The following is a 16,741-nucleotide window of genomic DNA, read 5'->3' on the forward strand; positions in this document are numbered from 1 at the left end:
CCGAGTTGTCTGATTTGTATACAGTGCCGTTTTAATTATAATGGGACCAATACATAATAAAAGCTTTTTGTTTCATGTCCTTTTGCCGTTCGAGAACTAATAACAGAGATAATTATTATGAATGTAGTGGTTAGTGTGATTAGCCCGAGTTCGATTCCCGGCTCCGCCAAGAAATTTCAAAAGTGGTACGAGGGCTGGAACGGGGTCCACTCAGCCTCAGGAGGCCAATATTGAGTAGAAGTGGGGAGGGGGGATGTCTATTCCCATCTCAGCCATCTTCGAAGTAGTTTTTCGTGGTTTCCCACTTCTTCTCCAGGCAAATGCCGGGATGGTACCTAACTTAAGGCCATTGTCGCTTCCTTTCCTCTTTCTTGTCTCTCCATTCCAATCTCCCCCCCCCCCCCCCACAAGGCCGGTGAAACCACCTGGGCGAGGTTCACGCCCTCCTCCACAATTGTATCCCTTGTCAAATTTCTCACGCTCCAGGAAACTGCCCTTGAGGCGGCAGGGGTGGGATCCCTCACTGAGTCCGAGGGAAATATAAACCATGGACTTGAAACGGACTAACAAGGGGGCATTCCCTATTCGTCACCACCGATTTCGCTCAAATTTACAGAACATGCAGGGCTTGGCTAGAAATGAAAGTACCCGAAGTGGGAACTCCAAATGGCCAAGCGGATAGAAAATTAAAAAAAATAAAAATGTTGACGCGGCTCTCGCACCGTATAAGCCACTTACGTTACTGCGAAAGCCGAGCAGTTGTTGGCGTACCGGTAAGAGCTTGGACTAGTAATTCGATGGTCGTGGGTTCGGCTCCCTGTATGGAGAATACCTTTCTCAATTTTTATATTATTCACGCGGGGAGTCGAACCCACAACCATAGAATTACCAGTCCGAGCTCTCACCGCTACGCCAACAACTGCTCGGCGCTCGCGCTGACGTAAGTGGCTTATACGGTGCGAGAGCCACGTGAACATTATTATTATTATTATTATTATTTTCTATATGCTTGGCCATCTGGAGTTCCCACTTCGGGTACTTTCATTTCTAGCCAAGCCCTGCATGTTCTGTAAATTTGAGCGAAATCGGTGGTGACGAGTATGGAATGCCCCCTTGTAAGGAAGAAGAAAATATACATGTTACAAAAATCTCCAGATATATTGAGAAAAAACTCTAAGAGGACTTAACAACAATTACAGAAAATGTATTTTTCAGTCTTTTATATCTGACGCAGTTTTGCCATACAGACTATTCTAACGGAGATAATCACGGATTTAGGTTCTTGATACCAATTCCACGAACAGCGAGCTTCGCTGTCGTGTGAATATTGTTCAGTCGTCATGGTAAAAGATCTACTGACAGTAGTGGTGGTGGTTGTGATTTTTGTAAGCATGAAAACAGCTTGGTCCGTACTGATCAGTAAGATGATGACAATGATTAATGAAATAGGTAGAAGAGCGTATAGATCGATCACGCGACGAAATAATCTACCTTAATTAAGGCCACGACCACTTCCTTCCCACTCCCAGGCCTTTCCTATCCCATCGTCGCCATAAGACCTATCTGTGTCGGTGCGACGTAAAGCAAGTTGTAAAAAAAGAAACTTTTTGTTGTCTTTTCATCCCTGAAATATTTATAAGGTTATTTGCTGAATTATTGAATGTGTTCGCTCTTTTGTATATACACAAAGAAGAACATGTGACCGTAGAAAATATAATCCATCAGCTGGCCAAAAAAATTAAGAGACATCTGCCTTTGTGATCATCAATAGGAATACAAAATGTTCCTTAAATAATTGTGTTATTTTAAAAGTTTTACTTTAGTGTTTCTAATTTCACAACATGCACCAAACATTATTTTATAGTTCTTAATTTTTATTATTTAATATCAACCCCTCCCCCGAAAATAATTTCTGCGTACGCCCCTGACACTGACCAACTATTATTGTTAATTGAGGTGTGATCTCTCCCCTCTGCTACCAGTCCTTTCCTCTATACGTCATTCAATGTTAAGAAAACAGTACAGCTCTTATGGACCTACAAGAAGTGAACACCCCCTCCCCCCTCGTAGACACCCATAATTCCTCGTGATTAAGGAATATTATAATGTAATTTATTTTGTATTATGAAAGAAACAAGAAAGGATGACGCATTTTTTGCCCGTGAGTTATTAAAATAAATACTTAATATTTTCCTTTTTATGTATACACTACCAAGATACCCGTTTTCGCTACGGTATTATATTGAAATTTATAATTGAATTCTTAACATTTTACATAAAATCCGCCAAAATTCGCGATCTGACGGCAAAGTTCCTCCCATTTTTCAATCTTTCTTTCCAGTAATCGATTTCGTACTTCCCGGGCTAGCTCCAGGTATTCCGCCCGGTCAGTTGGGTCCCTAAATCTTTGCCATACTTTCCTATAAGCATTTTAAATATGGACCAAATCCTTGAGGAGATCCGGCGTGGTGTCATCTTGGGTGCTTTGGCGGTAATGAACCCGCGGCCGGACTGCATTCGTAGTCATTACCCGGCCAGAGCCCGTTTCCAGTGCGGTCCGCACAAGTTGATGACGGTTCAGAAATTTATTATTATTAGGGTGGGTGATATTAGTTGAATTTAGGTTATAATTATGATATTATTATTATTATTATTATTATTATTATTATTATTATTATTATTATTATTATTATTATTATTATTATTATTATTTTTATTATTATTACACTGACTGACAGAGCAAATGCAACACCAAGAAGGAGTGGTTCGAAAGGAATGAAAGTTGGGGAAAAAACAGAGACGGCACGGACGAATAATTGATGTTTATTTCAAACCGATATGCAGGTTACACAATGCGCACGGCATCGACTCAGTAGGATGTAGGACCACCGCGAGCGGCGATGCACGCAGAAACACGTCGAGGTACAGAGTCAATAAGAGTGCGGATGGTGTCCTGAGGGATGGTTCTCCATTCTCTGTCAACCATTTGCCACAGTTGGTCGTCCGTACGAGGCTGGGGCAGAGTTTGCAAACGGCGTCCAATGAGATCCCACACGTGTTCGATTGGTGAGAGATCCGGAGAGTACGCTGGCCACGGAAGCATCTGTACACCTCGTAGAGCCTGTTGGGAGATGCGAGCAGTGTGTGGGCGGGCATTATCCGGCTGAAACAGAGCATTGGGCAGCCCCTGAAGGTACGGGAGTGCCACCGGCCGCAGCACAAGCTGTACGTAGGGGTGGGCATTTAACGTGCCTTGAATACGCACTAGAGGTGACGTGGAATCATACGCAATAGCGCCCCAAACCATGATGCCGCGTTGTCTAGCGGTAGGGCGCTCCACAGTTACTGCCGGATTTGACCTTTCTCCACGCCGACGCCACACTCGTCTGCGGTGACTATCACTGACAGAACAGAAGCGTGACTCATCGGAGAACACGACGTTCCGCCATTCCCTCATCCAAGTCGCTCTAGCCCGGCACCATGCCAGGCGTGCACGTCTATGCTGTGGAGTCAATGGTAGTCTTCTGAGCATACGCCGGGAGTGCAGGCCTCCTTCAACCAATCGACGGGAAATTGTTCTGGTCGATATTGGAACAGCCAGGGTGTCTTGCACATGCTGAAGAATGGCGGTTGACGTGGCGTGCGGGGCTGCCACCGCTTGGCGGCGGATGCGCCGATCCTCGCGTGCTGACGTCACTCGGGCTGCGCCTGGACCCCTCGCACGTGCCACATGTCCCTGCGCCAACCATCTTCGCCACAGGCGCTGCACCGTGGACACATCCCTATGGCTATCGGCTGCGATTTGACGAAGCGACCAACCTGCCCTTCTCAGCCCGATCACCATACCCCTCGTAAAGTCGTCTGTCTGCTGGAAATGCCTCCGTTGACGGGGGCCTGGCATTCTTAGCTATACACGTGTCCTGTGGCACACGACAACACGTTCTACAATGACTGTCGGCTGAGAAATCACGCTACGAAGTGGGCCATTCGCCAACGCCGTGTCCCATTTATCGTTCGCTACGTGCGCAGCACAGCGGCGCATTTCACATCATGAGCATACCTCAGTGACGTCAGTCTACCCTGCAATTGGCATAAAGTTCTGACCACTCCTTCTTGGTGTTGCATTTGCTCTGTCAGTCAGTGTATTATTATTGATGTTCTGGCTCCGGCAGCAAGATTCAAGACCGCTACTTGACGGTAAATTACATCTGCTGCCATTGTCATTGCTGACAATGTGACCAGCACCATTGTCGCGTGTAGGCAAGTGCGCGGGATTTCTGGCGATACGAATGATATACTTCCGTTCATTATTGACGTTATAGAAGTGAACAGTTGCACGGTCAATATCATTCCTATCGATTATTTCAAAAGTGTTTAAATTCTTATTTATATACCAGGAGCATTCGGGAGATAGTGGGTTCGAACACCACTGTCGGCAGCCCTGAAGATGTTTTCCCGTGGTTTCCAATTTTTACTCCAGGCAAATGCTGGGGCTGTACCTTAATTAAGGCCACGGTCGCTTTCTTTCCGGTCCTAGCCCTTTCCTCTCCCATCGTCGCCATAAGGGCTATCTGTGTCGGTACTACGTAAAGGCAATAGCAAAAAGAATAGTATACGCCAGGAGAAGCTACTGCAATCTAACTTTGAGTTCTCCAATGGAAAATATGGCTTTTGAAATCGAACCCAGGAAAGATTAAAAATGATCGGTTTATGATCAGAATCAAGTACATTATGAACAGGAAAATCAATTGATCTCAACTCCTTTTCCACCCCACCGCCGTTAAGTTGACACCCCCCCCCCCCCCCAAAAAAAACAGAAGGCGTGTTACCAATTGTCACGTCTGTTACCTTCAGTTTTGAGATATAAATATTCCCATAAATAGGATTCACTTCCTTTCACACTCCCCACTTAAGTGAACTTTCCGGAAAAATACTTTTTTCTTTATTAGTGAAGGATCTTCTAAATACCAATTATCACCAATGTAACATCTTCAGTTTTTGTGATATGTGTCCTCATAAAAGGAACTCCACTCATTTTCACCCCCCCCCCCCTCCCAAAAGATGATTTCCCCCAAAAATGCGTTTTTCTTTGTTTTTAAAGGAGATCCAAATACCAATTTTCACGTCTGCAACAACTTTAGCCTTTATTAGATGTAAGTATCCTCATACAATTTATTCAATTTTTCAATTATTTCACGCGCCCCCCCCCCCTTCATTGGATTTTCTGAAATCAAAGGAATACGTGTTTCTTTACTTTCAAAGCAGATTCCTAATACCAATTTACACGTCTGCAATATCTTTCGTTTTTGAGATAATAGTATATTCATACAAATAACTAAACTAATTTTTCAATTCTCCCAGCCCCCTTTGAGTGGATTTCCGAAAACAAGAAAATAAGTATTTCTTTATTTTTAAAGGTGATTCCAAATACCAAATTTCACGTTTGTAACATCTTCAGTTTTTCAGACATCAGTATCCTAATAAAAAGAATTCAACCCCATTTTCAGTAATTTTTACCCCCCACCCAAGTATTTTTTCCGAAAACAAAAAATACATGTTTCTTTATTTTTAACAGAGATTTAAAATACCATTTTTCTCTTCTGTAACATGTTAATTTTTTGAGATATACTGTAGACATGCTCATTTTGAAATTTCACCCATTTTTTAGTTCCCCTCAATTGGAGTTTCCGAAAACAAATCACCTATGTTTCTTTATTCTTACAGGAGATTCCAAACACCAATTTTTACGTCTGTAACATTTTACGTTTCTGAGATATACTGCAGATATAGCCTCTCTAAATATTCACCCCATTTGTCACTCCTGTTTAACCCCAATTAATTGGATTTTCCAAAAACGAAAAAAATACGTGTTTCTTTATCTTTAAAGGAGATTCCAAATACCAATTTTCAGGTCTGTAATATCTTCAGTTTCTGTGACATAAGGATCCTCATTAAAGGCATTCAACCCATTTTTCACCCTTTTTACCCCTTCTAGTGGGATTTTCCGAAAACAAGAAAATACGTGTTTCTTTATTTTTTAAAGGAGATTCTAAATACCAATTTTTTTACACCTGTAAACTTTTAAAGTTTTGAGATATAGATACACTCATTTTAAAAAGTACGGCCAGTATCCAGTATTCGGTAGATAGTGGGTTCGAATCGCACTGTCAGCAGCCCTGAAGATGGTTTTCCGTGGTTTCCCATTTTAACGCCAGGCTGTACCTTAAGGCCACGGCCGCTTCCTTCCCAGTCCTAGTCCTTTCCTGCCCCATCGTCGCCATAAGACCTATCTGTGTCGGTGCGACGTAAAGCCAATAGCAAAAAAAGTCACCCCCCCTTTTCACCTCCTTAGCGACGGAATATCTAAAATTCCTCCCTAAGCGAGCACCTACATTGTAATAATATAAATATATTCTCAAAATTTCATTTCTTTATATCCAGTAGTTTTGGCTCGGCGTTGATTAATGTGTCAGTCAGTCAAACCTATAAAAATACCCCGTCCGCCTCTGTGGTGCAGTGGTTAGAGTGATTAGCTGCCACGAAATTTGATAAATGGTACGTGGGCTGGAACGGGGTCCACTCAGCCTCGGGAGGTCAAATGAATAAACGGGGGAAGCGAATCCCACCTAAGCCATCCTGGAAGTGGTTTTCCGTGGTTTCCCATTTCTCCTCCAGGCAAATGCCGGGATGGTACCTAACTTAAGGCCACGGCCGCTTCCTTCCCTATTTCCTGGTCTATACCTTCCAATCTTCCTATTACCCACAAGTCCCCTGTTCAGCATAGCAGGTGATGTCACCTGGGCGAGGTTCTGGTCCTCCTTTCCAGTTGTATCCCCTGACCCAAAGCCTCACGCTCCAGGACAATGTCCTTGAGGCTGTAGAGGCGGAATCCCTCGCTGAATTCGAGAGGAAAACTAACCCTGGAGGGTAAACGGATTAAGAAAGAAATAAAGATAAAAATACCCCCACTCTTTGGTGTAAAGGCCACCCTGTTTACTAAACTACAGAAGGTAGGCCTATATGGCTACGTAAAAAATCCTATCCAACAGAACGCCGAATGATGAAAGTATCATGGGGCCGTTTTCTCTGGGGTTGTCCATTTTGAAATTTCGCATTTAAATAATGGAAACCAAGACCGTATTTAGACATGCTTGAAAAATCTTTGGAATGATCCACCGTCACCGGACTTGTACATCGCTCAACAGGTCTCAGGGTTCGAAATATGTTACAGGTCCAGAATTATCGCTGACCAGTGGCTTATCTTTGAAGTTACAGGCACTGCCCAAATTGCGATGTGAATGTGGTCAAAACTGCATAAGAAACGACCCCTATGATATTTCATCTTCCGTCTTTTACGGCAATATATACTCTTTTGGATAGGTATCTAGAAAAAAAGTTATGTAGCCGTATAGTTGTTATACTGTAGTTCAGTAAACAGAATGGTGTTTTTATAGGCCCTCAAAATTTCTGAAAAACTTACAACATTTTTATAAATTGTATATCAGCACGAATAAGCCAATGAAATGAAGTGGCGTATGGCTTTTAGTGCCAGGAGTGTCCGAGGACATGTTCGGCTCGCCTGTAGATGACCTGCGCGTCGTGATGAAGATGAAATGATGATGAACACGACACATACACCTTGCCCTCGTGCCAGCGAAATTAACCAATGATGGTTAAAGTTCCCGACCCTACCGGGAATCGAACCCGGGAGCCCCATGGCCAAAGGCCAGCACGCTAACCATTTAGCCATGGAGCCGGACAATAAGCCAATAATATTTGCAGATCAGTTCGTACCATAAACGTAGGACCAGATGTCCATTAACTGATTTTCGCTGGTGGTCTTAAACTTTTGTTAGGTACTGTATATTACCAGAAGCAGACAAGTCCATGATATGTGAACGTTCTACAATGGAATCTCACATACCTGCGATAGAGATTCCACATAAAGCTGTAGGCCCCATGGTTGCTTGCATTTGCTTTTAGAATTCCATGATTGCGAACAAGCCTTTCCAGAAGGTATGAAATTAAGATGAAGCATCAGAAAAGGGCACAACATTTAGAGTACAATATGATGGACACTGGATGTGAATGCGTTCAACCGCAGTTGCTCTCAAATACTGAGTGGGTTGATTACACGGTACGGGTTGTGTTGGAGCTCGATAGCTGCAGTCGCTTAAGTGCGGCCAGTATCCAGTATTCGGGAGATAGTAGGTTCGAACCCCACTGTCGGCAGCCCTGAAAAAAATGGTTTTCCGTGGTTTCCCATTTTCACACCAGGCAAATGCTGGGGCTGTACCTTAATTAAGGCCACGGCCGCTTCCTTCCCACTCCTAGCCCTTCCCTGTCCCATCGTCGCCGTAAGACCTATCTGTGTCGGCGCGACGTAAAACCACTAGCAAAAAAAAAAACGGGTTGTGTAGTTGCAACATGATGGGGTTCCCTGGCAGCCCGGAAAAAAATATTCCGTGGTCTCATATTTTCACATCGGACAAGTGTCGGATTTGCATTTTAATTCATAAGGTCACAGTCGCTACCTTCCCTGTCCTAACCCTTTTCTATCTTCCCGTCGCCTGAAATCTATGTTTCTTAGTCCGACCTTAAACAATCTCTAAATCACACTGCCACAGATGCAACAATTAGACAAAATTCCGATAATTCGTTCATTTACAAGTACATACATGTGATGTTTGAATATATTGCAACTCACAGTGTGAATCTGCAACAATGGCTGTGCCTTCACCATGCCAGATCCCTCGATCGATAGATATTGGCTGGTCTACAAGCAGGCGAGTCCAAGTGGTGGCCCAATTACAATTCTGGAACACAGGAACACAGGGTACAGGGAGAGATCGTACAACAGACTATGAATAGCCTTAGTCAAACTTGGTGTAGCAGAAGAACTGTTCTAAATCCCGTAACCTTACTAACAACAGCGCTGCTGACTGTTGAATTTTCTCGTTTGGAATTATGGCCCTTTACACAATATCGCAAAATATCCGAATCCTTGGCTGAATGGTCTGCGTTGAGGCCTTCGTTTCAGAGGGTCCAGGGTTTGATTCCCGGCTGGGCTGGGGACCGTAATAGCGTCTGATTAATTGTTTTGCCTCGGGGATTGGGTCTTTGTATTTGTCCCAATACTCTCCTCTTCATATTCAGACAACACACTACCAACCAGCACATAAACACGCAATAGTGATTACAGTACATCCTCCACATAGGATTGACGTCTGGAAGGGCATTCGGCAGTAAAACAGGTGCAAATAGACATGTGCGACACAGTTCGCATCCACGATCTCAGATACTTCTGGAAAAAACCGTAGTAGAAGAAGAAGAAGAAGCTTCAATATCCCTATATTTGCATTTTGAGCGGAAATTGTCGGAGATTTCATCGACGCAAGTGACAGAGATCCATCATTACACGCGATGCTGCCAGTACAATCCGGAGACCAAGCGATAGTCAGTGGCATGTTGTTCACCAGATTCCGCATATCTCAAAAAGAGTCGCCTCCAAAATTCCAGGATCAAGACACTGTTGATCGCCTTTCTCGCCCCTGATCCACCAGGAATTCTTACCGGAGGCTCAAACTGTCAACGAGAACGTTTCGAAACGGTTGCTGCTGTTCGGCCAGAGTTGTACAGGACTGGAAAGTGGAGTCTCCTCCACGACAACGCCCGCTTCGTGTGCGCAACTTCTTGGCTAAGCGGCGCGTAACTGTTCTCGAACATCCACCGTACTCACTGGACCTGGCGTCTGCAGACTTCTTTTTGTTTCCCCGCCTCAAGAGTATCTTGAAAGGCACACATTGCGCTGACATACCGGACATCCAAAGGCGTGCGCCATCAATGCTTCGATCGAATCCAAAAAAAAGACGCCTTCGCTGCCAGATTACAGCAGCTGTATACACGTTTCCAAAAACGTATTGTGGCCAGTGGAGAGTACTTTGATGGCGGCTAAAGATATTTTGTTTGTAACTTCTGTTTCCCTGTGCTGTGGCATCATTCATGAACTCTTGTAACCGAGCTCGATAGCTGCAGTCGCTTAAGTGCGGCCAGTATCCAGTATTCGGGAGATAGTAGGTTCGAACCCCACTGTCGGCAGCCCTGAAAATGGTTTTCCGTGGTTTCCCATTTTCACACCAGGCAAATGCTGGGGCTGTACCTTAATTAAGGCCACGGCCGCTTCCGTCCTACTCCCAGCCCTTCCCTGCCCCATCGTCGCCATAAGACCTATCTGTGTCGGCGCGACGTAAAGCAACTGGCAAAAAAAAAAAAAAAAAGAACTCTTGTAGATTTTAAACTATTTGCGCGCCTCTCGGAAGGCAATTTTACGAACCTATTCATATTTCACATCTGCCAACGTTTGTGAAATAGCTTGACACTCATTCGCAGTGGTGGGTTGTTCTGCAGACTTACAATAAACACCTGTTGATGAGCGGGAAAAGCCACACAAATTGGCATTGTATTTGTGGAATGATAATTTTTTTATGCTCGACGATGCCGAAATATAAATATTATATGCTAGAAAAATATCTTAATGAGGCACATTATAGTTCATGTTTCTATTTGATACAGGTTCTCAACCAATCAGAGTTTAGATTTTCATTATGATACAGATCCTCCACCAATCAGAGATCAGATTTTCATTATGATACAAATGTTTTACCAACGAGGTAAGGATAGCATCACACCCGCGTTCAACGAACTAGCTTCGTACTTGTTTCCAAAATCAAACATGTCGGACACACATATTAATATCAATGCACTTTCTACTTTCAATATTCCACAACCACACGGCATATTCCCGCAAATACACTTCACCAACTGTACAATAAACAATTTTTATCTGAAATAAAGCTAGATTATGATTATTTTCTGTCAAAGCTTTGAAAACATATGACATTGTCAAGGTCTCTAATCCACTTACGGAAAATTAATAATCCAGCACATGCGCTCTGCGCTCTGTTAAGTAAACTCAACTGTCAAGCGACATCTCGACAGAAATGTATGAATATTTAAAGAATTGAGTTATAATGTCGTCGAGCATAAACAGTCGTATGCAACTCGCCTATTATGGTAATTAAGATACTCGTATGGAAATTATAAAACTCGCTTCGCTCGTCGGTTTATAAAAATACTTGTGCCTTAATTATTGCCATTATAGGCTTGTTGCATAATGTACTATTGTGAGAGTATAAAAATAAGTCACAGCACTTAATGGAGTAGCGTATATATGACTGAAAATCATACCCGATGGGTGACCATACGCAGCGTCCGAATAAGTCTGTTGTTATTGTCTTTTTTCATCTACTGAATCACACTTCTCGACTTTCCTTTTCTATAAAACTTACAGATAATTCGAAAATAATACAGGTTGTATCATAATTGTACCGACAAAAATATCACGGATGTTCTTCCGATGATGCAATCAGATTGGCGGAGAAAAGTTTCCTTTTCGAGAATATAATGTCGCTTTGTTAATTCCGGGCGCGCAATTCAAAAAAATGAAAATTGCGTATGGTGTATGGCTTTTAGTGCCGGGAGTGTCCGAGGACATGTTCGGCTCGCCAGGTGCAGGTATTTTGATTTCACTCCCGTAGGCGACCTGCGCGTCGTGATGAGGATGACATGATGATGAAGACAGCACATACACCCAGCCCCCGTGCCAGAGAAATTAACCAATGATGGTTAAAATTCCCGACCCTGCCGGAATCGAACCCGGGGCCCCTGTGACCAAAGGCCAGCACGCTAACCATTTAGCCATGGAGCCGGTCCACGCAATTCAAATTGACGAACTTGCCGTATTTACTATACCAGAGAGCCAACCGCTGCATGTTGCTGTGCGTCAGAGGAGGAAAGGGAAGGGAGGGGAAGTGGGAAGTGGGAGACAGGGGTAATGCGCGACACACCACGCATCCTGAAGAGAGTCCAAAGGTCACTACTACGTACACCGTTTTGAACTGTTCATCGATGTAGAAGGGGGCATATTAAACATCTACTGTAATCAAAATACTTCGCGTATTGTTTTCTTCGTTTAGTATTCAATTCCATTAACAGTGTTGTGAGTGAAGGAATACACAATCATGGTGCAGCAGAGTTGCACCTTCGAGCATGTTAAATAATAAAGAACGTTACTGCGACCAACAGACAATCTGGTGCATTCCTTGACTGACGAATGTGTCTTAATTGTAGTGTGCTCTTGTACTGTGTGTGCAGTTACGGCTGTTTAATAAACGAACTGTGGATATTGCCTGTAAGAGACAAGGACAATTCCGTGAGAGTCGAACGAGGAAACTTGTGCATTCGCGCAGAGCATTATCTCTGTCTCCATCATACACCCCACTTCCCCTTCCACCTGAAGCACGGTAGCGGCTTGTGCTCTGGCATAGCAACTACGGCGAGTTCATCAATTTCAATCGTGCACCCGGAACTAATTTAATAACATTTTCTCGAAAAGAAAAATATTCTCTGCCAATCCGATTGCACCATCCTTCTTAACATAACACGAAGAGCATCCCCGAATTTTTATCGCTATATTTATATATGTGTTCAGTAAATAAACATGAACTCTTGGAGAAGGTGTTGTAGAAAAACTAGAAAGGTAGATTACAAAACAAGCCATCAGAGAAGAGAAGGGAATCTCGGTGGACATCATAGATAGAGCACGGTCGGAATGTCGTGGCACGAAAATGCGCGCGGATGGAGCTAAGCTAGCGGGATGGGAAGAGTTTTTCGGGGGAGGGGGGGGATATCAGAATGTTGACAGAGAGGGTGCGACAGTAACATCGGTATTCTAGGGTGAAGTTACCAGCTGCACAGCTTATTACAGAGAGGTCGGTGTACGCAAGTGGCCACGGCTGATCCGTGCTCCGACAGCTCTGCACTCTGGCCGACCAAACAAGCAGAGGACGGATGGACGCGGATGTACAGTGGTTCTACGCCTCTGCATTCGGGAGACGGAGAGGTGCTGGTCCCAACCGTCGGCTGTCCTGAGAAGGGTTTTCGGTGGTTTTCCCTTCTCCTCCACTAAGGCTACAGGCTACGGCCGCCAATCCCCTCACCTTCTTGGAACATTTCATTCTCATTTCCCTGGCCTGAAAGACCGCTTTACCGTCTAGGAGACGTTTTATTATTATTATTATTATTATTATTATTATTATTATTATTATTATTATTAGTAGTAGTAGTAGTAGTAGTAGTAGTAGTAGCTTTTTGCAATTTGCTTTACGTCGCACCGACACAGATAGGTTTTATGGCGACGATGGAATAGGAAAGGCGTTGGAATGGGAAGGAAGCGACCATGGCCTTAATTAAGGTACAGCCCCAGCATTTGCCTGGTGTAAAAATGGAAAAGCACGGAAAACCATCTTCAGGGCTGCCGACAGTGGTGTTCGAACCCACTATCTCCCGGATGCAACCTCACGGCTGCGCGCCCCTAACCGCACGGCCAACTTGCCCGGTAGTAGTAGTTGTTATTGTTGTTCTTGTTGCTGTTGTTACAGAGTGAAATGACACCCCTCAGTGTGATTGTGGTAGAGGAGTCCATTCCGTAGACGAAAACTAAGCCCACACGCAAGTGCCACGACTTCCTAGCTGAGATCTACTAAACAAAACAAAACCAAACCCCATGGTGCAACAGTCCGAATGCCTGCAGATTACGAGCTGTCGTGTGATTAGCACGGCGAATCTTCTCGGCCGTTTTTCTTGGCTTCCTAGACCGGGGCCGCCACCTCACCGTTAGATAGCTCCTCAGTTGTAATCATGTAGGCTGAGTGGACCTGGAACCAATCCTCAGATCCAAGTAAAACACTCTGACCTGCTCGGGGAAAGAACCCGGGGCCTTCTGGTAAATGGGGAGGCACGCTACCCCTACACGGCGCAGCCGGTTTGAACCCTACTAGACACCAAACGATTGCGTTGGTGCGGACTCTTTCGTCGTATAGTAGGATATGGATGACAAAGTCACATTTGAAACTAGTCTCCAGGGCAATGGAGAACAAGGGGAAAACTAATAACTCGGATGTAGGACACAGCGACAGTTGTTAACATACTCCTCATATACATTTATCAGAGTTGGGAAGTAATTGAGTAAAAGTAATTGAATTATTTGCAACGATGACTTTTTAGTAATTTTTACTCGTAATCGTTACTTTTCTTTGTTATTTCTTTCTTTCTTTCTTTCTTTCTTTCTTTCTTTCTTTCTTTCTTTCTTTCTTTCTTTCTTAATCCGTTTACCCTCCAGGGTTGTTTTTTCCCTTGGACTCAGCGAGCGATCGCACCTCTACCGCCTCAAGGGCAGTGTCCTGGAACGTGAGACTTTGGGTCGGCCGATACAACTGGGAAGGAGGACCAGTACCTCACCCGGACGGCTTCGCCTGCTATGCTGAACAGGAGTTTTGTGCGGGTAGGGATGGGATAGACAAGGAAGAGGGAAGGAAGCGACCATGGTTTTAAGTTAGGTACCATCCCGTCATTTGCCTGCATGAGAAGTAGGGAAACTACGGAAAACCACTTTAAGGATGGCTGAGGTGGGAACTGAACCCACCTCTGCTCAGTTGACCTCCCGAAACTGAGTGGAACCCATTCCAGCGCTCGTACCACTTCACTTTTCGAATTTCGTGGCAGAGCCGGGAATCGAACCCGGGCCTCCAGTGGGTGACAGCTAATCACACTAACCACTACACCACAGAGGCGGCTATTCGTAATTTACTTTTGAAAATAAAATTGTAATCGTTACATTTTAGTAATCGATGACACGTCGCATCGAGAGCCTGGCAGCTTTCGCGCCCCAGCACTCGCAAGGCGTCGCGGCAAGTGTGTACGTAGTGGAGCTGTTCCTTGTCGTGGTTACTGGTTGAGATTTAGATAATCGTGTACTACGTGGTCAAGATGGTGGTGACGATTACTGTTTTAAGAGGAAGTAACCACCCCCGGAGGCCCGGATTGGATTCCCGGCTCTCCCACGAAATTTAAAATGTGGTACGAGGGCTGGAACGGTGTCCACTCAGCCTCGTGAGGTCAACTGAGTAGAGGTGGGTTCGATTCCCACCTCAGCCATCCTCGAAGTGGTTTTCCGTGGTTTCCCACTTCTCCTGCAGGCAAATGCCGGGATGGTACCTTACTTAAGGGCACGGCCGCTTCCTTCCGTCTTCCTTGCCTATCCCTTCCGATCTTACCATCCCCCCACAAAGCCCCTGTTCAGCATAGCAGGTGAGGCCGCCTGGGCGAGGTACTGCTCATTCTCCACACTTGTATCCTCCGATCCAATGTCTCACGCTCCAGGACACTGCCCTTGAGGCGGTAGAGTTGGGATCCCTCGCTGAGTCCGAGGGAGAGACCAACCCTGGAGGGTAAGCAGATTAAGAAGAATAAGAAATACAACTGGACAACCATTAAAATTAATCAGAAGGAAAATGGAGGAGGTCCGACATTTTGAAAAGTGAAGGTATCGGCGAAAGGAAGAGAAGAGAACCGCCACGAAGGGCGTGAAAGTGAAAGACTCCCCCGACATCGAAAACCTAATACCGTGGAGATCGGGAAAGAGCAAGAGTTGAGCGAGGACATTTACACAAGTAAGTGGAAGCAATGCCAGACTCACCTCGTGGAACCGTGGTCGCCAACCCACGCTCCCATGTTGAGAGTCCTCTTAGTCACCTCTTACGAGAGGCAGGGGATACCGTAGATGTATTTTACTACCGCCCCCACCGACAGAGATTACGTGGTCGAGAATGGAGCCGGAAAAAGCATGTGACGGTGAAGGGGTTAAGACATCCATTCTCCTATTTGAATAAGTTATCCTGAAAGATAATGAAATCTCGAAAGTGAGAATCAAATTTTGCTAGTGAGCAATCATGTTCAAAGTCTCATCATTCTCACCTAGTGATGATAGACACCTAGAGTCTCTATGATAAAGAACACAAAATTGAATAATGTATTTTTCCTTGCAAACTTCGGTATCATTCCATCCCCATGTAAAAAAAAGTCAGTGATTCCTTAAAGATTCGCGTTCTGTGAAGTAGGCCTAATTGTACTATTACCTGGTAACTTTCTTCTTCTTTCTTTCTTAATCTGTTTACCCTCCAGCGTTGGTTTTTCCCTTGGACCCAGCGAGGGATCCCACCTCTACCGCCTCAAGGGCAGTGTCGTGGAGCTTCAGACTTTGGGTCGGGGGATACAACTGGGGAGAATGACCAGTACCTCACCCAGGCGGCCTCACCTGTTATGCTGAATGGGGCTCTTGGTGGGGGATGGGAAGACTGGAAGGGATATACAAGGAAGAGGGATGGAAGCGGCCGTGGCCTTAAGTTAGGTAACATCCCGGCATTTGCCCGGAGGAGAAGTGGGAAACCACGGAAAACCACTTCGAGGATGGCTGAGATGGGAATCGAACCCATCTCTACTCAGTTGGCCTCCCGAGGCTGAGCGGACCCCGTTCCAATCCTCGTACCACTTTTCAAATTTCGTGGCAGAGCCGGGAATTGAACCCGGGCCTCCGGGGGTGGCAGCTAATCACACTAACCACTACCCCACAGAGGCGGACGATTACATTCTGAAAGAGTAATTAGTAGGGCTCGGATGTCGAGGAAAAATACTTTTTTTCTGGACATAATATGTATAATTATGTCCACTCTGGGTCATTGTAGGCCAGAAAATGGTGGGTTTCATTTGTCCTTTTTTGCCTTTATGGGCGTTTTCTTGCTTATTGGTTCTCATTAGCGTTTTTTGAGCCCTAACTGATTGTTTA

This window comes from Anabrus simplex, chromosome 2 (genome assembly GCF_040414725.1).
Source record: "Anabrus simplex isolate iqAnaSimp1 chromosome 2, ASM4041472v1, whole genome shotgun sequence".
In the NCBI taxonomy this organism is placed as follows: domain Eukaryota; kingdom Metazoa; phylum Arthropoda; class Insecta; order Orthoptera; family Tettigoniidae; genus Anabrus; species Anabrus simplex.